The sequence below is a fragment of the Mustela nigripes genome, chromosome 16 (assembly GCF_022355385.1).
Source record: "Mustela nigripes isolate SB6536 chromosome 16, MUSNIG.SB6536, whole genome shotgun sequence".
In the NCBI taxonomy this organism is placed as follows: Eukaryota; Metazoa; Chordata; class Mammalia; order Carnivora; family Mustelidae; genus Mustela; species Mustela nigripes.
This window is the reverse complement of record NC_081572.1, coordinates 60,095-66,094: the sequence shown is the minus strand read 5'-3', so window position 1 is coordinate 66,094 and position 6,000 is coordinate 60,095.

Below are 6,000 nucleotides of genomic sequence, written 5' to 3'. Positions count from 1 at the left end.
GACACTAAACCATGTGGATGGTTGTAACACAGACCGACACTAAACCATGTGGATGGTTGTAACACAGACCGACACTAAACCACGTGGATGGCTGTAACACGGACACTAAACCACGTGGACGGTTGTAACACAGACACTAAACCACGTGGATGGCTGTAACACAGACAGACGCTAAACCACGTGGACGGCTGTAACACAGAACTGAACCACGTGGACGGCTGTAGCACAGACACTAAACCATGTGGATGGTTGTAACACAGACAGACACTAAACCATGTGGACGGTTGTAACACAGACACTAAACCATGTGGATGGTTGTAACACAGACAGACACCAAACCACGTGGACGGTTGTAACACAGACAGACACTAAACCACGTGGACGGCTGTAACACAAACTGACGCTAAACCACGTGGACGGCTGTAGCACAGACACTAAACCACGTGGATGGCTGTAACACGGACACTAAACCACGTGGATTGCTGTAACACAGACACTAAACCACGTGGACGGTTGTAACACAGACAGATGCTAAACCACGTGGACGGCTGTAGCACAGACACTAAACCATGTGGATGGTTGTAACACAGACCGACACTAAACCATGTGGATGGTTGTAACACAGACCGACACTAAACCACGTGGATGGCTGTAACACGGACACTAAACCACGTGGAGGTTGTAACACAGACACTAAACCACGTGGATGGCTGTAACACAGACAGACGCTAAACCACGTGGACGGCTGTAACACAGAACTGAACCACGTGGACGGCTGTAGCACAGACACTAAACCATGTGGACGGCTGTAACACAGACAGACGCTAAACCACGTGGACGGCTGTAACACAGACACTAAACCACTGGACGGCTGTAACACAGACACTAACAAGTGCCAGCGAGCGTGGAGACTGGAGCTCGTGTCACTGGTGGCATGCCATAACACAGGGTGCCACAGTGAAAAACCTGGTGGTTTTTCAGAATATTAAACACGGACTGACGTACAACGCTGTCATTCCATTCCTAGGCATAAGCCCAAGGGAAATGAAAGCATGTGTCCGCACAAGACTTGAACATAGCATTATTCGTAAGTGCTAAAAAGTAGGAACAACCCAAACGTGCACCCGTAGCCGGAGAGAGGAAACACGGTCTCTCCACACCGTGGACCATTACTCAGCAGAGATGTGCTGTCAGGCATGGCTACGTGGGTGAACCCTGAAGATGTGCTGGGTGGGAGGGGCCAGGCGCAAAGGGCCACATACCATGGGCTCTGCTAGTGGGACGTGTCCAGGACAGGTGAGTCCGCAGGGTGGAAAGTAGACGCCAGGCTGCCGGAGGCTGGGGGGGTCTGGGGTCTGTCGACAGCAGTATGGGTCTTCCCTGTGGAGGAACGAAACGCTCTGAGGCTGGACAGCGGCGACGGGCACACTGTCCGTGGGAGGCCACGGAGTCGTACACCGCAGATGAGTGGATCTAATGGTGTGTGCTCTCTCAGCGGAGCTGTCTGAAAAAGAGGACAGAGGCAGAAGTCAAAAGGGACGAAAAAGAAGAGGAAGCTCTTGCAGAGCCAGAGTCCAGGTAGAACCACAAGTGAAAACAGGAACATGTGACACAAACAGCGCTGGGCGGGGTGTGGCCTGGTGGCCGCGGCCCGGGCAGCCTCCCTCAGGGCCAGGGGAAGCCTGCCCCTGCATGCGGGACGGGTTTCCGCTCTGCCCACCGGCCCGCAGAGAAGGAAGCCACGCCACGCGTGTGTGCTGGGGCGTTTCGTTCAACCAAAATGATGAGCTCGCTCCAAGCTGTGCCCTACCTCCCAGCTCTTAGACCAGCTCGGATTTGAAAGAGGAGGTGCAAAGTTCGCTTTCTGCGCGTGTGTGGCCTTCCCACAAAGGAAGCGGGGACCCGGTGTAAGGACTTGGACAAGGTGCACCTCCCCGTCCAAGGCGGCGTGGCAGGACGAGGTTCTGCTGAGTTTGGGGAGGGGTGGGAATGGCAGGGTCTGTCGCCGACCCGTGAGGGTGGCGGCCAAAGCACGGGAGTCCGTGGGGAATAGGAGAGAAAAGAAGCAGGGGATCTCGCCGCAGCCACGTGGCCCCAGCAGCACGCCCCAGGGCTCCGGGAGGGCCGAGCCCAGAAGGGAATCCAGAAGGACCCGGGGGCGGGGGGTGGGGGAGCAGCGAGGAATCGGCGCACGCAGGAGAGGCGAATGCCGGGACAGTCGACACATCGTGACGGCTTCAACGGAGAATCACTGATCCGGAGGCTGTGTTGTGTCTTTAGGAGAATTTCGGAAGCCTGGGAACGTGGAGTGTGGACGGCTTGCCTTGGGGCCGGCAGGAAGGACGAGGTGTAGACGCTTGGTCCGGGTTCAGAAGCCGCGGACCCTGCCGGTGGGGACCTGTAGCAACCGGAGATGTGGGACAGGACGCCGGCACCTGCTGGGAAGGAAGAAGGTGCGGATGCGGCAGCGTGCGCATTGCTAACTGGACGGAAGACGGCCCACGGGCCCCTGATGGCCAGGCCTGGACACCGGCAGGGGGACTAGCTGGGGCGTGGCTGGGCAGTGCTGTCTGGAAGTAGAATTCTGACTCTGCCACCCGGGGTTCCAGCCGAGTGAGACACATACCCTCCTCGAGAGCCCAGGCCTTCCCGACTTGCCTCCAGGGTCCCGGTCAGTGGGCGCCCCGGGCTGGCCATGGGACAGACTAATGGCCGAAATGGACTGATATGCATTAAATAAGTTACATTTCACGAGTTCTTAAATATTCAAAAATAAAGAGGAACAGTCTCCCAGTGACCCCTGGAGGATGTCATTGTTCTCATCATTCTAGAAACGAGCAAATAAGGTGAAAAGCAGGTGTTGATCCCGCCTCTCCTGGGCGGGTTGTAACCCACAGTTGACACGGGGTGCTTCCCAGAGGGAGGGCAACCCCGCAGCAGGCGGCGGCGAGGCCGGAAGCCCACAGCCCGCGGAACACAATGCCGCTGGGGTCTTGGGCAGCGGGCCGAAGCCAGGGTGTGCGGGAGCCTGCAGGGCCGGCAGCCTGGCTCCTTCAGCGAGAGAAAGGAAAGAGAGGGAAGAAGAGCGTGGTCTGTACAGTTGAGGCGCACTGACGAATTCGCGGTTCCTCGTCCTTGTGGGGACTGAGACACCTGGGAATTCTGGATCCAGACCCTCGACTTTAAGGTTGCTAAATTTTTAGGTGATAATGGTACTCAGGTTAAAGGGGGCCAGAGTCCTGACTTTAGCACTGACAGACGAGCTGTGTGACGTACGGGATCTGCTTCATCGCAGACGGAGGGAGCGGAGCACGGAGCGGGCAGGCCGCAAGCTGGTGATTACTGAAATCGGGTAATGGGGTGGTGGAGTTTATGACTCTGTTTCCTCAAGCTTCTGTTGGAAATTGTCCGTAATAAAAACATTCAAACCCGGATGCCCCACGGAGCTTGCATTCCAGTGTCCTGTGCCTGTTTGGGAGGCAGACAGCTAAGAAAACGGTGTCGTCCAGGAAGACAAGGGGATGTGTAGGGGCTTCTTGCTGAGTCATGCGGAATGTGGCCTGAGAAGCGGACCCTCCAGGGGCGGGAGCCGGGACTGGAGTGGCCCAGAGCCCTCGGGGACCTCAGCCTCCAGGTGGGTGGGGTGTGGAGCCCTTGGCTCCATTGGGCCGGGGACGCTTCTGGGAGTTTTGATCAAGGCCAAGGAAGACCAGCCGACCGGAGTTCAGCCAGTGAACCAGGCAGAGTTGATGTTGGCAGGTGTGTGTTCGGGGCGAATCTGGGGATGTCCAAGGCAGACGGACCTCATTCCGAAGCTGCCAGGGATTGCCGGGGTCATAGTCAGGGGAACCAGCCTACAGAGTGCCCCGTCTGCCTCTCTGGGTCCCCTTGGCAACCCCCACTGTGGCTGTGTCCTCTGCTGGTCCTGTGGCCAGCACGCTGTCCCCGCCCACAGCATCCAGAGCAGAGGAAGCCAGCCCCACACGACCTCCAGCCCCTTCCCACCTGTGCGGGGACAAGGCTGTAGGAAGCGCAGTCTGAGACGAGCCAGCCAAGCCCTTGGGCTTCCTGACAAGCCCAGGAATATTTCAGTGAAGAGGCGATTTCACATCTGAGTGACTGAAGTCAGACGGCTGCCAGCAGACGGCTCCCCTGGGCCCTCGATGCGTCACTCCCAGCCGCTTTTCCTGCCGCACCCCTGGGTTCCGGGCAGCCCAGGACCTTGGAGAACTGAATCTAGCTCCGTCTCGGGGACCTCGGAGGCCTGAGCTGGAAATGTGCTGAGAGAATAAATTGCAACACAGTGAGAGACGGGGCTGCGTCGGCACATTCTGAGCCTGTGCTTGGTGCCATGCAGCGTCGCGTTCAAGCAGAAATGTGCAGGCACCAGCAGGAAACATCTGGGTGGGGTGGGCAGCACGGGCCACACGAGGAGAACCAGATCTGTGCCTGCAGCCCTCCGTCCAGCACCCGCAGCTGATGGAGGCCGGGCTGAGCCCTGCTTGGGGGGGTGCCCTGCAGTGGAACCCGAGGGGGCCGCCCTGGGTCCGATCTCAGTACTCGACTCATCTCGGCTCCTGCAGGAAGCTCCCTCTCTCGGGGAGTTTTGGGCTGTGGTTGGAGGTGGCCTGCGCTGTGAACCCTAGATTCTGTGCTATTCGAGAAGGGCTTCCTTCTGTTTCCAAATGGATTCGCTTGTTTGTGCCAAACGAATGAACCCTCCTTGGGCTCCCACTTTCCACCCCATGCTCTGCTGGACACTGGGGACGACATAGCTACAGGGACAGTCGGGCCTGGGCAGTGTGGCCTGAGTGGGTCTGTCTACTCCTTGAAACATCCCCTTGTCTCCGTCTCACAGATCAGAAAACGAGGGCAAGTTGATGGTGTGACCGGTGTGCTGGGGCCACTCGGGGCTGTGTGAGTCAGCAGGACCGGCACCCACGTCTGACCCCAGGTCTTGGAGCTAAGCTGGTGGCCATCAGGCTCCATGTAGGTCCTCTAATCCCCTGCCCTTGCCATGGACAGTCGCTGGGAGCGCATGTCCCCTCCAGGAATGCAGAGCAGATGGTGGAGTGTGTGGGTCAGAGTTCAGGACCAGGCACGGCTGCAGCCCGCTGGACTGGGTCCAGCCGATCACACAGAAGTTTGAGGCTCACCTCCGCTCATTTCTCAGAACACGAAGCAGTGAGATTTACTGTTCAGATGATTGTAAAAAGAAAGTGGTGGGTTCGAGCCCCATGGAAGGTGGCCTGTTCTCTTCCACGTGGTGCTGCCCTGGTTCTGAGGGAGGCCTGGGCGTCGACTCCAGTGGAAATAGCCTGGTTCTCAGACAGGGTGCTTATCAGTTTATCCCGGCCGAACACACGAGATCCAGGTCCTGGAGGGGGACACGCTTCCCCCGGAAATCCAGAAAACCAACTCCTCAACTCTGAGTTTTGTGGACCAGTTAAGTGTTCCTCCCACTACCTGAGGACTGAAGCCTATTGACTTTTCATTTTGCCAAAAAAACTAAAAAATAAAGCAAGCAATGGCCGGCACTACCACGGTCACCACTTGAGAGGAGTGAAAAAAATGAGGAAGACACCTCAGAACTAAGTGTGCTGCCCGCCGAAGCAGCCAGCAGCCCTCACTGCCGGGGACCTACAGCTCTGCCCTGCGTCCCCTGCCAGCAGTGGCCAGTGGCCAGGCCCCGCGTGTGGGTGCTGGTCTGTGACATGTTCAGGGATGAGGCCTGGAAGCTCCTTGTGGATCCTTTGTTTGGCAAGCGCTCTGTGCCCTTCAAAGAGCTCCTGCCATGACAGGGTGGCTGGGTCTCTCCTGGGCAAAACCCGGGCACTGCCGTCATTGCTCGCTTGGGGGCCCGCTCCTGAAAGCTGCTCCATGGTGGGTTGTAGCCTGCCCGCTGTCCTCTGGGGTGGGCGGAGAAGCCCACACTGCTGCTGGGGGCAGGGACTCTCACCCACACCCTTCTCGTAGCAAGACTGTCCCCTGCCGCTGTCT